We start from the raw sequence: 22312 nt of genomic DNA, 5'->3' as shown, positions 1-22312 counted from the left end.
CTCAAGCAAAAAAAAAAAAGGAAGAGCCCATCCCTATTTATTAACAGACGCATTTAATTAACGAATTCCACCAACAAACTCTAGCTACATACAATGGTACAATCGCTGCAAGCAAGATCTAAATTATACATTGTTTATTAAAATTATACTATATTAAATTACCAATGTACCTTCTGGCTATATGATTTGGTCTTTTCCATCTCTTTGTGAAACAGAACATGTTTGTAGCTGCTTATCTGTATTACAGTTATAAACAGATAAGAGTTTTTTAAGTTGTCATAAAAATACATTTCCCAATACTTATTATTTTTTTTGAATATTCACTCACGGTGAAGCTGCATTTTTGAGGCATAAGAGGAGCAAACTTAACAATAAAAAAAAAAAGAAGAAAAAAAAAAAAAAAGAGCCCCATGTTCTCGGAGATGAGGCTGATTATTTACATGAGTTTTCTGGTAGCTGGGCTGCAATGCATGTGTCAGTCAAACAGTTGGGAAGCAATGGATTCCCAGACAACGAGGGGGCACAAGGTCAACCAACTAGACCCATTCTGACAAGTGCAAGTTTCTTGGTGCATAGCTACACATGGTGGGACAAGTGAGGCTTTTCTTTCTTTATCAAACACCGTCTATTTTGTGATGCCCAGGCTCTCTAGATTTGAAAATGTTCTTCTTTAGATAGTTCTAATCTTTTCTACTACAAAGATTTTAAGAATACACATGCAACCGTGCCAGTAACATTTCAAACTATGATTAAAGGGACAGGAAACATGCATGGAAATTGCAAGTTATCATCTAAAGTTTTAAAATTAGATAGATGAACATATCACAATAGAAAGTATTATTTTACAGAAAAAAAATGGAGATGCTCAGTACATACTTCCAACAGAAGTAGAGCGTCGGACACTAATAATAAATACGCTTTGAATAAAACATAGATCTATCCTCAGACAAAAATGGAAAAAAAAGAAAAACATTAAAATAAAATGCAGGCTTAATGGATATTCACTTTTAAAAAATCCAATTTTTTTTAACGATTTTTCTGAGAAGAGTATTTAATTTAAAACTGCATGTTTCCTAATGCCGTGTACACACGGCCGGACTTTTCGACAGCAAAGGTCCGACGGAACGAATCCGTCCGACAATTCGACTGTGTATGTGCTTCATCGGACCTTTGTTGTCGAAAAATCAGACGGACTTTAGATTTAGAAGATGTTTCAAATCTTTCCGACGGTCTCGAGTCCAGTTGAAAAATCCATTCGTCTGTATGCTAGTCCGACAGACGAAAGCTGGCGCTAGAGCACCCATTGGCTACTGGCTATGAACTTCCTTATTCTAGTCCGGTCATACGTTATCACGGTCGAATTAGTCGGACTTTGGTGTGATTGTGTGTGGCCAAATCCGTTAGTTCGGAAAGTCTGTTGGAAGTCCGCCGAAAGTCCATCGGGAAGACCGTCGGAGCTATTCTCCCGGAAAGTCCGGTCGTGTGTACACGACATAACACTCTTTGCTTGTCTATGACTAGCCCTAAGCTACCCACATGCGTTAGACAGCAATCTGAATAAACATATGATTTTGAGACAAAACCTGCTATGTACTGCCATACATGGCGCTGTAGTTGCAAGTGCTGCATTTGAATTGGAACATGCAATAGTGAAGTGGGTTAACTCCAGAGCATACGGTATACAAGTATGTGCATTTGTTAACGTTTTAAATGTTTGTTATCAATTGCAGAGATTTTCCAACATGTTGGAGAATTTCTGAGACCAATGGACGACCATTCCCTTTTCTCTATAGTCCATCCACTCTAAGCTCTCTTGCACTAGTGTGAAGACAACACATGCATTTTTAATGATGACTTTGCCTGGTAGCATTGATAATGTCACACACATTATCTCATCTCCCACCCATCACCCCTCTCCTACAGTCACATTTCCAGTTGACCTGCTCAGTGCAGCCATCTGGGGCAGACACTTCCATAATCACTCACACTGCAAGCCTGCAGCCTGCCTATGTGAAATGAAAATCGACCCAGCAACAGTGTAGCTAGTACATTCAGCAGGTTGCTATATGCTACCACACCTCAAGTGGTCATCAAAAAAACAGACAATAACTGCAAAAAATGACAAACAACCTAAGTAGAATGCAATCTTAAAACTCCAAAAAAATTCATAATAAGATAAAAAAAATTATAATAACTTATTGTAATAAAAAATTATAATAAGATAAGTAGTAGTATATGATGACCACTATAGCATGATCATTATACATTCTGCATATCCAACTAAACTAAACAAGGCAAAGTTTTAATGTTTGCATGTAACATGTAAGTACAGCATGCAGGCAGCCGATATTTCCTATTCATGCCTCAATAAATAGTAGCCGACTCGTTCCATATAAATGTTTATAGCTGCATGTTCATCTTCAGATGAGTCTGGTATATCTTTTTTTATCAGCAGCAAGTGTCCTGATCTGTAACAGATTTGGCCTTCCATATTCAAGGGAAAATGGAAGATTACTTGAGAGTAGCATATACATGACAATTGCATCTTTCATCGTAGGGATATCTGAATGAATAGTTATCAAACATGAAACATAGTCTACAAAAATGCAGATCTCAAATGAGCCAACTTTTGTAGAAAATTTGCATATACACCTTAAGGAAAGGCAATTTCCTAAAATGTATATCGACTGTATTTTTTATATTTCTTTTGCATCTGTTCAATAGGTGCAAAAAAATCTGCTGATCCTGCTAGAAATCTTATCAGTTATAATTATTGTGCACTCCGCCTGTGCTGCTCTTATCGTGTAGTTCTGAACCATTTCTGAGGACTTCAGAATGCCTCCCTTCTATGTTATGAAGAAGAGAAAGGGAGGAAGATATCATAAAGCTGGCCATAGATATAGATGGATGGAATCTCAGCCGGTTCAGCAGGGGACCGGCCAAGATTCAATCCATCTATGAGCAGGCTGATCTGTTGATCCACTTGGGTGCAACCAGCATGTTGAATTTTTAGCATGCGATTATTGCCAGTGGTTATAATAACAATAACAATAATCATTGTGTTCTCCCAGCAGGGATGGCTCCCCCTGCTCAGAGAACACAATAGCTCTATAGGAGGGTTTCCCCCATCAACACTGACTACGTCGGTAGGGGAATTTAGCAATTTTCTTCCCTGCAACCCATGGCTGCAGGACAGAAAATCTCATCATCTATGGCCTGCTTAACCCTGTCCTAAGATGACAAAATTGCTCCTTCATAGATATAGTATAGCGAGTGTTGTCACTCTAGGACAGGAAGTGTGTTATAGACAGGGTCACCAGGTGGAAATAAAATGGAAAAAAAAGAAACAGCTACATCTAAGGACTGGTAGGTTTCACTATATATATATTGTCTTGGGTTTAGATGCACTGTAAGTTAGACATGCAGAAGAGCTGTAGGACCGATGCAACTTAGTCCTTCTGTGTACATAGTTGTCACATGTATGGGTTTGGATTGCTCCAGCTTTGTGTATACAAATGGAAAATGTGTTCGTCCACGTGGCCATCAGCCAATGCGTACAACTCCCGAACGATCATTTATATCATTCTCTGCCTGGCATTCTGGACAGTTTTATACATGCTCAGATGAACACATGTCACCGAGAAGGACACTCCTCAGAAGGTTTAACCTGCATGTGTATGGCAGCTACACAAATGTTCTCTGGATTCAGCTGGCCCCTTATCACCAATGTCAGAGGTTCACAAAAGCCTCTTTCATATCACATCCCCCCTGTTTATATTCATTCTGTGAGTATCCATGCCTCTGACAATTGGCAAATCACAAAAGCAGCACTGAAAGGGAGTGAGTGATAAAGGAGGACTGAATTAGTTATCAGGAAGCACATGCAACCCAAACCAAAAAAGACTTCTTGTCTGTTCACTATGGCAATAAAGATATACAGTAGTTCCATTGCTCTGCTAGGAGATGCTGAGTGTGACTCGGAAAATATATGTTTTTATCAACAGCCGCGAGTTACTGATTATTAAATCTGAAATAAAAAAATCAATAACGATTTGGCAGGATTTAGAATTTATTAAGGATTTTCTTCATTTATGTTTTCCCATTGAATCTCACCTGGAGTACAAATGAAGGTAACAATAGCAGTCTTGTGTTGCCAGCACATGATAATGGTTGATGCCTAAAATGTCCAAAGTTCCATACCAGCAATGAACCTAGAACACACAGGTGTGAAAAGAGCCACATGCTGGCCACACATGCTACAAACTAAAGCCTGGTACATACTATCATTTCTTTTTTCGTCCAAGCTGAATGAAAAAAAAAACTAAAGAGCTTGGGAGGAGATCCTGTACTAACAATCTGATGTTTGTACAGCTGAGCTATTGTGTTCAGAGTGTTGATCAGATGCCGATTGGCAGACCTTTTTCGGTCTTGCCCCTTAGATAGAAGCCAGCCACCGGACGTTCGGCCGCCTTCTGTTGGACCGGCTGCCATACACATGGGCCAAATTGGGCAGGTTTCTATTGAACCAGCCAATACCACTCAATATTTGGCCCGTATGTACGCCCCTTAACTGTACAATTTCCATTAGCTCTACCACCAACCATCTAGCACAAGGGCCTGTCTGATTAAATTTACCTAAAACTGAAAAAACTGTTAAGGCAGACCCTCATATTATATAGTTTTGGTAGCTCTAAAGGATATTGTACAATCATGCCAGTGTAGACAGCTTGAATTTCAGCTAATTCCTGCTTAATCTGCCATAATTTGAGCCATAGGTGGATTAGCCTTGTGCCGAACTATATCCATTAAACTTTATCCTGGCCTTCCAGAAGTAGAGCCTCTTCCCTTTTGTTTCTTTGTATATTGTGTATGGATCACGGATTGTCTGGAGCCACCATTCATCAGTCAGTAAGGCAAGGGGTGGATATCCTGGAGTGGAGTGTTTGGTGTTGTCTGCACATGCAGTCACTGTTCAGATATTCTGACAGCCACGAATGTTGGCTGTCAGAATACAGTAGCCATTGGGAGAATTTCTCTATCTATGCCGTTTAGTGTGGATGAAAAAGAGGAATCTATCCGTGTATGGCTAGCTTTTTTCCAGGCTGTACTTTTAACTTTAACTTCTGCCCAAGTTGAAAGTAAGACCTACCCCCTTTTCAGTTCTACTGCCCAGGTAAGTAGTGTCCCTGTGTACAGCCTGGACCTCAGATTCACGAGACTCATCAGGGACACAGTGATCAATTTTAAGGCTAACATAGGAACACGCTGGTACCGGATTTAGAGCACATGGATGGAAAATTTGAACTGTTAAACTATAGACAAATCAGCACAATATAACACTATTAGACAATAATTAGCTAAACAGAAATATATTTTTTTCACTAAGGCCTAGACTCCTTTCCTCCTTTTTGGCAGAAAAAAAACACTGGACAATTATAAATGTGTGTAAGGCATTTAGGCGCGTTAAGCACTTAAGCCTAGTTCACACCAATGCAGGTTACAGCATATTTCAAGTGCATTTTGCGTTTTTCAGTAGAGGTCGACCGATATGGGTTTTTCTCTGGCCGATGCCGATATTTAGAAATCATGGCGGCCGATAGCCGATATATGATGCCGATTTTTTTGGGCCGATATGTTAGGCCGATTTTATTTTATTTATTTATTTATTTTTAATCCCCCTTGATCTAACACACCTTTCCCACTGGGGCGTTTTAAGGCGCTTTTGGGCTAAAAATAGCGCCTGTAAAGTGCCTGTAAAATGGCTCCCCTGCAGTCTGTGTGAAAGACAGAGTGCTTTCACACTGAGGCGATGCGCTGGCAGGATCTTAAAAAAAAGTCCTGCAAGCAGCACGTTTGGAGTGGTGTATACCGCTCCTCCACCACTCCTGCCCATTGATATGAATGGGCACCACTGCCGAAGCAGCCGCTAGCTGGGTTATATGTGCCCCACTAGCAGCCAAATAGCACCGCTAAAATGATGGTAAAGAGCCGCTAAAACTTGCGTTTTACCATCAACGCCTGCCCGCTCCAGTGTGAAAGCGGCCTTCATACGTGATACAGAAAATTTCTTACACTTAAATATTTATTAAACAAAACAAACCTCCAATCAGTTTACTTGTATGTATGATTTAGATAAAAAAAAAAAAAAAAAAAAAAAATATATATATATATATATATATATATATATATATATATATATATATATATATATATATATATATTAAATAAAAACAGGTAGTCAAAACTTTTGGACAAAAAAAAAAAAAAGGGCTAACTTTACTGTTTTTATTTTATTTTTATTTTTTAAATGGTGTATTTTTTTCCCAAAAAAATGCATTTGAAAGACCTCTGTGCAAATGCCGTGTGACATAAAATATTGCAACAACCGCTATTTTATTCCCTAGGATCTCTGCTAAAAAAATATATATAATTTTTGGGGGGTCTAAGTGATTTTCTGGCAGAAAATACAGGATTTTTTACTTGTAAGCAACAAGTGTCAGAAAAGATTTAGTCTTTAAATGGTTAAACTGAGAACTTCTACACACAGAGATGACTTAATTCATTCAAGTGTAAACATTGTATCTTTCTGTTCTTTTCTTGGCAGCCTGCCCAGAGTGGAGGAAAGGGTTGCTATGACGACTCAGTCAACTTAGACCATTCTATACAGAAGTCATTTCAAAGTCCCGCTGCAGTTCTAAATCGGCTTTTTATCAGCACAAATCGGCCGATGCCGATTATTTAAAAAACGGCAAATATCGGCCGATATATCGGCCGGCCGATATATCGGTCGACCTCTATTTTTCAGTACACGTTTTTGATCCATTGAAGTCTATGGAACCAAAAATCGGAAAAAAGTCCCTGGCCCTTTCCATAAAATGCACAGATCTGAACATGACCCATAGGAAACCATGTTAAATGGGCTAGTGTGTCTCGGCAAAACTGAAAATGCACTAAAAAATACATAGGTTTGAACCCGACCTACGGCAGTAATTGGTTTCATTGGCCAGAATAATAATTTATTCTGGCCATTGAAATTAATTAACGTTCAATCGTTTTTTCTGACAAAACACTGCTGCTCCTGGACGCACTGGCTATGAGGTTTTTTTCTGCCTCTAAACATCTCTAAAGGCCTATGGCAGTGATGGCGGACCTTGGCACCCCAGATGTTTTGGAACTACATTTCCCATGATGCTCATCTACACTGCAGTATAGTAGAGCATCATGGGAAATGTAGTTCCAAAACATCTGGGGTGCCAAGGTCCGCCATCACTGGCCTATGGGGTTCATTTACTAAAGGCAAATGCACTGTGCACTACAGGTGCACTTGGAAGTGCAGTCTCTGTAGACCTGAGGGGTAGATCTGAAATGAGGGGAAGCTCTGCTTATTTCTATCATCTGATCATGTGCAAGCAAAAATTCGTTTTTTTATTTTCCTTGCATGTCCCCATCAGATCTACAGTGACTGCACTTCCAAGTGCACATTGGATAGCCTTTAGTAAATAAACCCCTATGTATGCATGGACACATAGGCTAATATACAGGGGTATTTTTAGGGCAGGGGAAAATAATGGCAGACACCCCTAGGAGCAACAGGAAAATCGGCCAGCGTGCATGAGGTTTAATAATTAACTTCTTTCAAATTAAAAAATGAACACAAATCTACCGCCCTTTTATACACAACTCCTCTGCCTATGGAATCATGGACTATTGAAGTCTTGTTTGTTTCTGTGTATATTTAGTACCAGTATGGGGGCAGTACAACCCTTCCGGCTGCACTTTGTGCAATTTTTCGTAATGTTTTTGGATTCAATTCTTGTAAAATTGCAGATTGAAATAAAAATTATATATATATAAAAAAAAAAACACATTTAAATAGATCTATAATCAGCTTAAAAGAAGTGGAATTGGCGCCAGTGTTTCCAACCCCTATTGACCAGTTAAGATGACGATAGCAGACCTGACTTATAGCATAAGGTTTATCTTGATATAAAGCATCGCTGATGCACACCATCATTTGAAGCATAGTGTTTGTGCCATTGCATATCTTAATTGATTATACACAGGCAGGCACAGACTAGTCACGTCATAGATGAAAATCACATTGTGTCCCAATTTGATCTGAGAAGTATTTAATTAACACAGGCAGCAGGAAAGGTTATGTGTCCTGTAAATGTCAAAGCCAGTATATTTGTGCATTTAAAACAATACAACCATGGTTAAGCACTGTACTATTAAACTGCTAGAATATGAACAATAAAGATGTTTTCAGTAAATATTAAATCCGTGATTATGGCTAGACATGGTGTAATTCAGCACTGAATAAACAGAAAATGGAGCACAGAACCAGATATGGGAAAAGAATATGTCTTCCTAGCAAACAGAAAAACAAATACAAGGGACATGTGAAGTGCCACATAAATTACAGGTAAAATAACCCATTATCATTAGATAAAAGCCAACTGATACCAATTCAAAACACTCAGATAACGTGACAGTACTCTTGATGCAAATGATTGCAACAGATAAGTTTGCAGCGCCAAGGTTGAAAGAAAGTTCAATCACTAAAACTGGAAATGTATCATCAAATTGAACCTGTAATCAAATATAACCAAAAGATAAGGCTGCTGCCATTTTTTTTTTACAGTGTATAACATCATATATCTGCCAGTCTGTGACCACTCATATGCAAGACATAGACGTTAACCTCCCTGGCGGTATGATTCAGTCTGGTTTAGGTGCTGAAAGCGGTACAATTATTTTGCATGGAAATTTTGCGTTTTATATTGTAGTCCTGTAACTCTTAGGAATAACTCTCTTAAATATGTTCAAACCAGAGTCTAGCAGACATCCCGGGTATGATAAACTTTATAATATAATAAAGAATAATAAAAAATATTCAATAATGTAATCAAATCCTAAAACACTGAAAAAGGGACAGTTTTTGGTTGCTATGGACAATCTCCAAATTCAAGGCAGAAAAAACAGTATTTATAATATAAAAATGCATGCAGGGCACTGCACAGACCACTAGGGACAAAGGGGGTGTGTAATTTTTTAATACAGTACTGTAATCTGTAAGATTACAGTGCTGTGTGTGTTTTGTGTACTTTTACTTTTTGAATTTGCCGCCGTTCTCCGCTCCTGTGCGCCGTAACGTTGCAGGGAACGGAGCTCGCCGGCATTCGGCACTGTGAATCGAGCGGAGGACAGCTCGATCACACAGCGCGGAGGGCATCGCTGGATCCAGGGGACAAGGTAAGTAATGCCGCGTACACACGAGTGGACTGTATGGCGTACTTAGTCCGTCGAAACACATTTCAGCGGACAATCCGCTCGTGTGTGGGCTTCAGCTGACTTTTTCAGCGTGCAGTCCGGCGTACTAGGAATTTCGGATTTTTCGAAATTCTGTCCGTCGTACTTTGGTTTCAGCTGACAATCCGCTCGTCAGTATGCTAGTTCGACGGACTAAGAATGGCGCATGCCCAGAAAGGATTTACACGGCGGAAGGGTGCTTTGCTGTGTCTTGGACTTCCTATTTCTAGTCCCATCGTACGTGCTGTACACGTCATCGCGCAAGCTTTCGACGGACTGTTTGTGCATCCGTGTGTGGTCAAGTCCGTTCAGTCGAAAGTACGACGGACTGTCCGTCGGATTGTATGACGAACTAAGTACGCCATACAGTCCGCTCGTGTGTACGCGGCATAAGTCTCACTGTGTCCTCCCCTGCATCCAGCGATGCGATCCCGAGTCTGGCTCGGGGTTACCGCTCCTATCAGTAAATTCCTAACCCGAGCCAGACTCGGGATTACCGCTAGGGGGTTTAAAGGTCTTTCTGAAAAGAAAAAAGTGTTTCAATTGGAAGCGGTTAACCAGACATGAGTCGCCCTTCTATGCACTCCTTGCTGCAATGGTGAAGGGACGCACTGGATACCTTCACTGCCATCATGCTATAGATGGGTGTCCAGTGCGATCCTATACCTTTAATGAGGGGTGGGGCTCCTTCCGTGCATACCTGCCCTTAATCTATCCATTGTTTTATATGTGCTCCAATTTTGGAGACGCTCAACATTTATATAGTTAGGACCGCAGTACACAGTGTCGTGAAGTGGCCCTGCAGCTTACACATATATTTGTAAATTTGTGCAAACTAAAGCCCTGGTTTTAATGTGAAACATTAGACAGGACACTTTGGTTTGTTGCAGACTGGTTGGAATTTTTCCTTTGTTTTTTAATCAGAAACAAGTGCCTACTAAAATTAGTTTGGTCTTAATCTTCTAGATACAACCATTTTAAAGAATAACCATAGGCAAAGAGTAAAAATCAGCATACCAAAGAGTCTTTAATAAAAAACAAAGTTGCCAAAATTAAAGAGGAACTTTGGTCTCACAATCCCCCCAGGCTTATCAAAGGCTGTCCTCAATACACATTCAATTCACCTGTCCAGCCAAGGCAGCGTTGTCCTGCTGCAGTCCCCTGCCACACCCTGGGTTCCATGCCATCATCTTTCTCTCTGATGATCCCTGATGATGTGCACCAGGCTCACCACCGGTTATTGCTCATGCAGCTTCTGTGATGTGGCATGCATGTCTCAGGAAGCTGCGGGAGTTGATATATGTAACTCTCGTCTAGGCAAAAATGGTGGCAGGGGGAGAAATTTAAAGAAATATAAACAAGCAAAAAAATAAAAAATTTCCATTTTTAGATTGTAGATGATATGGGGATGTTGCAGGAGGAAAACTCCCTTTTGAGTTCCTGTTTAAGTTGCTCAAGCTCCTTTGTTTTCTTAATAAGTACCGGGTGATCCTTTCTACTTAAAGGGCTTTTTTCTGTGCAGCAGAATTATTACTTATGCTGAGCAATAGGGTTAGCAGCATTGTCACTCTTCTTGCTTATCTCCCTGCCAATCAGCACAGCATATATAATCCAACAGGGAGCCCTCAATCCTGGAATAAGTGACGCAGGGTGCCCTTTTGCATCCTGTCTCTTGGGTTTTTGGTGGATCTTGTGATGATGTCACAGGGGCAAACAAGAGGATTTCTTCACTCCTTGGGAATGTAAGTAGAAAATACGAGATGGAATTTACAGGGGAGGGTAAGAGAATTTTAAAAGAAAACCATTTAACTATACATAGACTTAAAGTCTGTACCGTAGGTAGTATGATTTTCTAGAAGGCTACACAAAGAAGGTAATTCATGGGTCTCGAAACGACTCTAATGGGCAACTTTAGAAAGCATCAAATGATTAGCTTCCTGATCTTCGTGACTTTGTTGCTGACAAATGTGTCTCACAACATCCTCAACATTTATAAAAACACATTCCCCAAGTAGGATCACCTGCATGTTTGAGCCACATTCCCCTTTGCTCAACATCCGTATTTACTATTTTTCATTTAGAAGACTAAATCTAATTCAGGATTACTGCATTCATCATACAGCCAACACTCATCAGCCCAAATCTATCAACCACTCCAACAACTAGATCCTCATTTGTTATACATTCAACGGCAAAGGATGATTTTAGCCTAAAACCCTAATCTGCATATGCTGCTTATGGTCCTGCACCACATACTGCTACAAGGAGTAGATTTTTTTTTGCACACTATACTGGAACCAATCATATAGTCAAAAGCAGGGGTCTTAAACTGGCAGCCCTCCAGCTGTTGCCAAACTATAAGTCCCATGAGGCATTGCAAGGCTGACAGTTACAAGCATGACTCCCTCAGGCAGAGGCATGATGGGTCTTATAGTTCCGCAACAGCTGGAGGGGCTGCCAGTTTGAGACACCTGGTCAAAAGGGTGCTGCATTGACTCCCGAATGGTCTCGGTGGTTAACATGAATAAGATATGTCTTCAGCACACACACAAGCTTGTTTGAGTGCATAGATTTTCTTTATTGCATGATCACATAGAAGGACAAGGCTCCAGGACCATACTGGGAACCGTCATGGCTGATGTGAATCTATGCGCCATCATATCTTAGCACGCAATAAGGAGGAGCTTTGTACCTACTGTTACAAGTCTAGAATACAGCAGGGCTAATGCAGAAGGGGGGTATTATTTTTTTACATATGCACCTATGAGACTAGAAGACATCAGGTACAAGAAAATACAATTTATTCTTCATCTGTGATAACAATGGATGTTTCAAAATGTTTGCCCTGTTATACCTTGTGACTACAAGATTTCTTAGTTACTAATAACATTGTATTTCTCACTGGCTCTTATAGACAATGATGCACTCTCAATTTATTTCTGTGCTATTAAACAAAGTGCAAATTTTTATAAAAGCCGGTGATACAAATGAATTCACTGTGGGAGAGCTGACATCAACAAGAAGAGTTTAATCCTAGGAATGTCTTGTTTGAATCAAATTGGTGGAAAAAATCAATGATGCAATCAGTGTGAATGAACTTTCAACCTTCCGAAACATGAAATCAATAAGGTTTTAGCTCCTTTGTCCCAAGATATACCATTTCTAAACAACTCAGACCTATAAAGTAGTAAAGAGGTTTATTTCTGCTATAAATAATGAAGCTCGTTCATACAAACATGCTTACTTAATAAGGTAGAACAAAGAGTAATGACCACGGAAATGTACAGTAACTGATAGCAACCAGTACTGTTAAAACCAAATAACTTAATTTGTTTAAGGCCTAGTTTACACTTGTGGTTGGGGGCCCCCACCTCCAATTGACCCTTGTTCCCCATTCCAGATCTGCAGAGGTACTGCCATGGAAAATATTTTGGTAGCTGCTTGATCCCTACTGAAAATTTGCCCATGACTGCGAATTAAGAGGCCCTTCAGCTTGAGTCCAAGGGCTGGGGTGGAATTGGCTTATTTTACTTCTGGTATCCTTCCTACTTCTGTTTTCGCTTTGTGAAGCAACTGATATCTTACTTACTTATGACTTATTATTGTAATCTCTTAATTGTTTTACAGAAGTTCTGAACCCATGAAATGCGTTGTGCATCTGCCAACAGGGTTAACCCAACTTCAACAGCAGGCAAGAGAAGGGGGATTTGTTTTGTAAAAAAAAAAGATACATATAGATAAATATAGCTGGAGGGTGTGGGCATTGTGAGGGCAGATTGTGAACCATTTTTTAAATTTGAAGTTGGAATTCATTGCCTTGTAATATTGCATTGGCCTTTGGTGGCCTATATATATGAATTTTAAAGATTCAATGAGCATTTTTTAGGTCATTGTGAATAAAAGTTTACAGAATTTTATGCTAAATGGAGTTGATATAGAGTTTAATATAGAATATAACCTCATGTAATACAATTTAGCTAGATATAACAAAGTACCATCATCAAAATTAATATAGAGGAAATGGAGTTAATGTCTTATAATGTGGGGGATGGGGCACCTTTAAAGTGTTTTATTTGTAATGTTACGAGGAATGCTGGACAAAAATTGTGTGATGCTAGCAATCTCTGACTGTCCATAAAATAAAATATGAAACATGATTGGTTGATAGTGGCAACTATTTAAATCTTGTGCTTATTTTCTTTTTTCCAATTTTTAATCTAAGTCTTGCTTTCCAGCCACTTCCTATCCAGCAACAGTAGCACATCATTGATTTGAACTGGCTTCCATTCATGACGTCAGTGGACCATGTTTGCGCAATGTGTGTAAACCCGGTTGCTCTAGCCCCATAATGAAAGCATGTGAAAACTCAAGAACACAGAAGACAGTTGCAACCCCACAACTGAAAGTGCCTGAAAAGGGGTCTTCATGGCAGCATCACCAAGTATTCTTATAATGGAATCTGCAGACTTAAAAGGACTGAAGAAACATTTGAAATGGCGTGAAGCTTTTAGGAATTTTAGATCCCATTCCTAGGTGTATGTTAAATGCGTGTTGCGGTTGCAATGACAAGATGAGCTAATAAATCATTTGCATAAGACAGAACCACGAGCACTTAGAGGATAGATATATATAGTGAAAGAAATCCTGTCCTCAACAAATGTTAATTTACATATAGCTGAATGTGCCAGTCCGGGCAGGTCAAAATTCCAGCACATTATAAAAAGCTTTGAAAGGGTGGGCAGGCCATTCAGGTCTTGTGGCTGGCGAGCGCCATCTATCACAGCCAGCATGCCGTGATTAAATACATTATTTCAACAAAGCTTTTCACCTCCTCTCTGACTGCTTAATCATTCTATGTGATTGTATGCTAACCATCTGCTCATCATGTGCTTTAGGATGTTTTTCATTACTGGTATTTGTGACAAAGTAAGGACAACAGAATCAACAAAGAGCACTTGTCTTGTGGCATGAAGAAAGAGAACCGACTGTCCCTGTGTCTGGAGAGGCACACCAAAAAAGTTAGATTAAAAGGGATAAGGAATACATATGCTGTGTTACTGTTAATATATCCAATTAATGAAGCTATGGCATCTTCTCTATCAAGCCTGTCAGATGGCTTCTAAAGCTGTGTTAGCATATTCACAATCCCACAGTTACTTAGTTACATAGAATAACTAAATGTTTATGCCTGGACTCTAAATATGAATGGTTATTTATAAGTCATGTGTCCGCCTCCATCCCGCACATCTTTGGTCCTTGAAGTGCAGCTTCAGTCTTCCCACCAAAAATTGAAAGTCAGCAGCTACAAATACTGTAACTGCTGACTTTTAATATAAGAACACTTACCTATCCAGGGATCCAGCGCCACCATTATCTAAGCCAGGTCTTCACTAGGCTTCGGGGTCTCTAGTGCAGGCATCTCAACTAAGGGAAGCCAGCTGTGAAGCCCTATGGCTTCAAACACCTTGGGGATGTGTGTGAACTTCTGCTCAGATCACCTAGGCAATCCGGGCCATAGATGGATAAATATTCAATAGATTTAGCAGGGATGGGATGATCTTCCATTCATCAGTGGTCTACTCTAATTCATCCCAAAGGTGTTCTATTGGGTTGAGGTCAGGGCTCTGTGCAGGCCAGTCAATTTCTTCACCTCATCCATGTCTTTATGGACCTTGCTTTGTGAACTGGTCCAAATCATTTGGCGGAGGTGGGATTATGGTGGGGGGTTGTTTCATACCAAGTCAGCCTACCAAGACATTTTGGACAATTTCATGCTCCCAACTTTTTGGGAACAGTTTGGGGATGGCCCCTTTCTGTTTCAAAATGACTGCGCACCAGTGCATAACGCAAGGTCCATAAAGACAGTGCCTGTCAGTGCCTGACCTCACAAATTCACTTCTGGAAGAGTGGCTAAAGATTCCCATAGACACACTCCTAAACCATGTGGACAGCCTTCCTATAAGAGTTGAAGCTGTTATAGCTGCAAAGGGTGGGCTGACTCAAAATTGAACCCTACGGACTAAGACTGGGATGCCATTAAAGTTCATGTGTGTGTAAAGGCAGGCCTCCGAATACTTTTGACAATATAGTGTATAAATTAGATCAGTTTTTCAGACTTGTGTAAAGCCTAAAGAAGATATCTAAGTTATTCCAGAACTTGCATCTTAAAGGCCCCTTTCAAACGCTTTTCCTGGGCAACAAAAGCGCATGAAATCTATTCCCTAGTAAATCCTATGTAAGTAAATAGGAACACATAAAAAGTGCATTAGTGTGAAAGAGCTCTAATAGCTTAAGTTATCCAGGAGTTTCCCTTTAACTCCAAACTTTCTGACAATCTGTCCTATAAACATTGTGTGAAGACAAGTTGAGTTTTCAGCACAAAGCCCATCAATCCTCTTCAAGGATCATGTATCGCTTGGCATATCATATCACATCATTCCCTGCTCGCTCACCACTCGGGTCGTTAGACTTGAAAAAACAAACACCATATACTGAGTAATGACATTAGTAGTAATCTTTTTATACTGCTACTGAATGAACCATAACAGCAATACAACAGTTTCTAGATCACATTGCCTCCAGTTAATTAATGCTTTTACCACCTAAAATAGATCCATCGAAAACGTTGGAATGTAGCAAAGTGAACTCCTGCCATCTACAGGCCATGTTCTGTACTGCAGAAATTCAAAATCTGCTCAGTAATAATGATTTGTACCCTATAGTCTGCCAGTATTCCCTTCATGCACTTCATTTAATGTTTAACCTTCTGAAAACATACAGTAATTACACGAGTACTGATAACACTAACGTTTATTCACAATAAAAAATAAATAATTGAAAAATAAAGTATAAAAATGTTTGATGCAACAAACTTTCCTCCAGTTTGCTGTAAACTAAATTAAATACCTTAATAACTTCATAGCATGTTTTGTAATGCATTGACATTCAATGTGTTAAAAGGATCCTCAACGCATGAAAAACTGTGCCCGAACTATTTTGGGGCCTGTGTGTTGTGATACGCTGAAGGGCCAACCCGTTTCTTTCAGAATGGCAATACATCACAATGAATGCATAATGCACATATAGGTGTGAAGGAGCCTTCAGGGGACCTATTCTGTGAAAATTGTTGTCCTGCTAACCTAGAAATGCTGGTTCCCTGGTTGTCATGCTCATCTAGTGACTTCAGTATATTATAAATCACTGACTCTGAATAAGCATGTTCTGACCTCAGTATGATATAAAAGTGATGCGACCTGTCAGTATGATATACCTGATCTGCACTTTGGGTTTGGGTCAATGGCTAAAAGTATTAGAGCCCATTTAGTTCTATGTTTAAGCACAGAAGTGTGTTTTTTTGTAGCATTAGTAACATGTGTTTCCTCTGTGCGTTAACATGAATTTTGATGCGTACTTTTATAGTTATAAAAAAAATTAGTGTAGAGCTAAAATATGTGACCACGTGAGTGGAAACATTGGCGCATGTACCAAAAAAGAACAGTGCACTATAATAAACAAGTTGGTAACTGAAAACAACCAATACACACAAAGGTATTATGTGAAAATGAAATTGAATACATAAAAAATATATGTGTAACTATGAGTATATCACAAATTGTATTAGCGAAACACAAAATAATAGCACAACAAGTGTATCAATGTTCAAGGCACCAGGGACCGTCTTAACTGTGGGCATCCGGCTGTGACAGCTTGCGACTTCACAGCTGGGTGCCCACTGCACACGTGTGAGCGGCGCTACGCATTGTAAATGGTCCCACAGTCTCTTGGGACATGTGACGTGTCCCAGAAGACTGCGGGGAAGGAGGGGGGAAGGAATACTTCCGTTGGGATCGCCTAGGCAATCCCAGCAGAAGTGGGAGCAGGTACCCGTCAAAACCAGGTATTCGCTACCCCTCCCCCAACACAGAAAAAATCTGCCAAATGGGGGGGGGGGGGGGTCGATGAGGTGGCCTTAAAGCAGAACCTTTTGGGTGGAGTTCCACTTTTATAAAAAATAATCTGAACCTGGTAAGGTATGGAAAAGAATACGTTCAAACAAGTTTCAAAAAAGAGCTTCCAATAGCATTGGACTGGAATTGTAGCTGTTCTAGAAAAAAATGGAATCTGAATGGACACTGCAGGCAAAGTATAATAAGGAACTTGTTTTGGGTCAGTGACTACGAAATACTGAAGCCAGGCACAGGCAGGTAATTAACATTTTTCAAGAAAAGCCAGCGACAGTGACCTCTACATTTTTATCATAGCAGATGCTTTAAGTTATTACTGAAAATGGGAAAGATGTGATATTTCAGGGCAAAGGGTACCCTAATAGAAACGAGTGACGTGTGAAAAATGGGTTTTTCCTTATTTAACTAAACTAGAAAACAAATTGATTCTCAGGAATGTGCTACAAACCTATGGGCTGGGTTCATTTCTATACAAGAACTGCTGAGCTCTTTAAAATTGAGAATAAATGGAGTGTTCATATGCATGGATCACCCTTTTCATATGGTAATGTCAGCAACCAAGGAATGCCTGAAGAGACGTAGACATGCCTGGAATACACAAGCATCAAACCATGTGCCATTTTATTCCCCTTTAAAACATTGCTGGGTTAGGATTGTAATCTTTAGATAGTATTAAGCCCTCAGTGTTGTTTAGCTTCACACAGTGAGCAAATTCAAATCAATATTCCCCAGTAAACAGATTAGGTAATACTCATACCCAGGCACTTTACAACATTCAAGCGTGCTCCCACTCTCTCAGTGCTCCTTCCTTGAATGTTGGGAAAGAAAACAGGAAGGAGTGAACAGTGGACAGTGCTGTCTGGAGCCAATCTGTTAGCTTGGAGAAGGGAAGGGGGGGGGGGGAGAAAGAAGGAGGAGGGGAGTGCTTTGCCATCATGTGGCTGTGTGTTTCTATTGATTCACACAGTGTATGGAGCCACAGCTCTGGTCCCTGCATGCAAGGGTGGCTCCAATGCACACAGCAAGATAAAGGAGCCATCCTAAAACAGGAAACACGAGGGAGGGATCATGGCACAAGCCTAGACTGTGACATAGGTACGTTTAAAAAGATAAAGAATCTGCATACATATTAATTGATAAAATCAGCTGCTGCAGGTGCTTAAAAAAACCGAACTGTGTTTACTATCACCTCAAATTAGAGAGTAGATTTTAGGTCAAAAGAAGGCTAATTTGCCCCTAAAAATAATTCCAACTTTACACTACGAAACAAAATAAAAGTCTTCAATTAGACAAACCATAACTCTAAAGAATATCTAAAGGCAAAACTCTTTAAAAAAATAATAGTTCTTTCAACAGCTGTCTAAGGGGAAAGGTTTGAAACTTTCTGAGACCTTAGGACCCTGTAACCTAAGAACCTAGACCAGAACCATAGACCTTCTGACCCTGGAACCCTTCTGCGACCTTAGGACCCTTCTGACCTTAGAACCTAGACCTGAACCTATAGACCTTCTGACCTTAGAACGTAGACCTGAACCAAAGACCTTCTGACCTTAGAACCTAGACCTGAACCACAGACCTTCTGACCTTAGAACCTAGACCTGAACCTATAGACCTTCTGACCTTAGAACGTAGACCTGAACCATAGACCTTCTGACCTTAGAACCCTTCTGGGACCTTAGGACCCTTCTGACCTTAGAACCTATACCTGAACCATAGACCTTCTGGGTTTTTATTTTAGCCCCTGTCCCATTTGAGTAGCTTAACTCTCACTTTTTATCCCAGTAACAGGAAATTAGAGCCTCAGGAAGTGATGGTGACAGAACAAAAAGCACAATTTAGTACAGTGGGGAAAGCCAAGACTCCCAATCATTTTTATATTGCCGTCTATGGCATCCTATTCTAATGACACCCATTCTTGTTTCTTGTCCTGGTGTCACAGGGATGTCACTGAGAGACACAGGTGTCCGTTTATGAAGCAGTGGAAAATATCCACTGCTCCATTCTCTGGCATTCACAGAGGAGATGTCTCTCCTCTGAGTGCCTGTTTATGAAGCGGTGTAGATCACTTCTCCTTTTATGAAGTGAAGTGATCTACAAACACTTCAAACATTGGAGAACGTCCCCGATACTGGAAGCTCGTGAGACATAACGAGATTACAGTACCAGAAATTTATCGAAACACTGAGGTGTCCATATATATATATACACACATATACACACACACATACATATATACAATATGTCAGGGAGACATGGTTACTGTCTTGGGGGGTCTGATCAAGGTAGAAGGAAGTTAATAATGTTCCTCCTTCCCCTCAGTTCCCCCGGATTCACTCTTCACTCCCCGATTCACCAGCTCTGAGCTGGTGAATCTAGGAGTGTGATTTCTGAAACAGATCGCCAGTGAAGTGCTCAGATCGCAGCTTCATAAACTGTCCGTTTTTGTGTCAATTAATGACAGATTCTCAGTATGTGGAGATAATCGGTGAAGAAAATGTCCCCCCCCCCCCGATCATCTCTGTTTCATAAACCGTTTATGAGCTGAGATCAGCAGTGATCCTTGGGATCACTTCTGTTCACAGTTTCATAAACGGACACCGCCTGGTGGAGTTACGCACAGCAATCAAACCTGACAGGGGTTCTAACCTTTCCCCACTCTACCCTAAAATTAGCATCCCCAATATGGGAACAAAATGTCCTAGCATGCATAATGGCTGCCTCCCCTGAGCATAAGCAGTTTTTAGCAAACAGACTGGCATTAAGCATATGCTGCATTGAACATAGGTAATATTTAGATATAAGTCCCAAATTCTCTATTCGTGTACCTTGTATTGCTGCTCCAGTAAGCTTGGATAGGTTCACTTCACATTAAAACACACTCACTTCAAGATAACTTAATCATGCTTTAAAAAAAAAGTTTTTCTGTGCATGGACACATCCTTAACACCGCTTGTTTACTTCACTTATAATAATTAATTTCTCTTGATTTTCAGTGACAAACTAGAAAGTTTGCGTGTGAGTAGCCTCCAGTGACCACAACAAGCGATACCATATTCATTCATGGATAACGAGTCATCAAGGACATCAAAGATTTATGAGAGGACATGCAAATATAACTACTGTACAGACTAAGGATATACGTGATTTCCTGCCAGGACACTTCATGTTCAGTTGGCTGCATCTAAGAGGAACAATTTCATTACATCTAAACCTGAATGACTGCACATTGATAATGACATAATAAATTATATAGTTGTTTAAAACGTTCTTTGTATATAATAACATTTCATTTGTGATCATTTTACGTTTTAAAGCATAGAGGTATTTAGCTTCTCTAAAACGTAGTAGAGTCTTGGACTGTGTTGTCCATTGACGATCATACATTTTATACAGAGAATGCAAAAGTTATCAAGGTAGATTTTCCTTACAGATATATACAATTGCATGATAAAGCTATAAAAACCCCACAGGCTTTCCTTCTGCAGCACAATTTGGCATGCAGTATATTTACTGCAGTGTTGTTATGTCATCCTGAGAAGCTGCTGTAGCTTTTTTGCCTACGTGGCTGTGTTGCACATTGTCACTGATGATAACACTTTCCTTCACTTAAAATCAGCACAGGGCATATAGGGGCTGATTTACTAAAACTGGAGAGTGAAAATCTGGTGGAGATGTGTATAGCAGCCAATCAGTTTATAACTTTAGCTTGTTCAATTAAGTTTTGACAAAACAAAAACTTTAAGTCGATTAGTCTCTTTAGGTCTCTTGGATACAGCCTCCCAGCAGACGGACGACTGCGGCAGAACCTGAGATGATGTCACAGAATACTAGAGTGACAAGGGATCCTAGGGCAAATTAACAAATCTGATTTCAGAGATTTTAATTCAGAAAAGTTGGAGTTTTAGTAATGCTGCCTTTCCAAACAAACATGTTGGGTCTCTATAATGCTTTGTACACACGGTCGGAAATTCAGACGGAAAAGGTCCGATCGGATTATATTGTCGAAAAATCCAATTGGGTGTGGGCTCTATCGGACTTTTTCCGACGGAAAAAATTTGAGAGCAGGACCTCAAATTTTCCGACAACAAAATCCGATCTGACTTTTTCCGATCATTTGTAGAGAATTCCGATCGGACAAAGTGCCACACATGCTCAGATCCAATTATGAGACCAAAGATATTGGCTACTAGCAGCAACATAGTCCCGTCGTAACGTACGAACGTCATCACGTTCCGAAAGATTGGATTTTCCAACAACTTTGTCTGACCTTGTGTATGCCACACCAGTTTCGGACAAAATCCGTAGGAAAAAATCAGATGGATTTTGTTGTCTGAATATCTGACCGTTATTACAGGGGCTAACTGTATACTGCTTGAAGAAGAAATCCAACAAGTTGCTTTAAAATAATCTTTAATCAACTAAATTAGCCAATAAAAGGGGTCATTTAAACTTCAAACTGTTCAAAATTTAATTTTTCATTCAGCAAACTTTTTTTTTTATATACATATAAAATTATTTGAGAATACTTGTAACTGCTTGCCGAACAATAATTGCAATGATCATACATTTAGCTTACTATATTGGAAAAGTATATTCAGCTATTCAATCAAGTCAAGTAAAATTTGGCCCAGGAAGCACCACATTTTTGGTCCATATAACAGTTGTAAAGAGACAGAACTGTCAGTAGTCTAACCAATTCAAAAGTACAGTGTGAAATCTGAGTCCTTCTGTCCTGGTTACAATAATGTACAATATACAGTATTGTTCCTGCACCCCTCGCAGTCTATTGTAGAGTTTCTCAACCAGGATTCCATGGAACCCTAGGTTCCTCCAGAGATTGCTAGGGGTTCATTGAGCAATGAGCGATGTCTGCCTCTGAGATAAGTTCACAGTGACAGCAATGGCCTTTATAGCTATCTGTAAGGGGTGGGGGGGGGTTATTCCCAATGACCACAAATGTAAGGATAATTCTTCCTGCAGACCTGCTCACTAATGTATCATGAGTTGTAAATGTAGTCATTTTTAACAAGGGTTCC

General features: G+C 39.9%; 1 protein-coding gene across 10 annotated transcripts in view; it reads right to left on the bottom strand.

The window, feature by feature from the left end:
• NHSL1 (NHS like 1) overlaps positions 1-22312 on the bottom strand; it is a 289800-nt gene that overhangs the window by 53893 nt on the left and 213595 nt on the right. The gene's annotated exons all lie outside the window — the stretch shown is intronic.

Source organism: Lithobates pipiens, unplaced genomic scaffold (assembly GCF_037356315.1).
Source record: "Lithobates pipiens isolate NorthernLeopardFrog02 unplaced genomic scaffold, aLitPip1_a1.2 Scaffold_18, whole genome shotgun sequence".
Taxonomy (NCBI): Eukaryota; Metazoa; Chordata; class Amphibia; order Anura; family Ranidae; genus Lithobates; species Lithobates pipiens.
The sequence above is the reverse complement of the archived record's forward strand: the minus strand, read 5'-3'. Positions and strand labels throughout refer to the sequence as shown.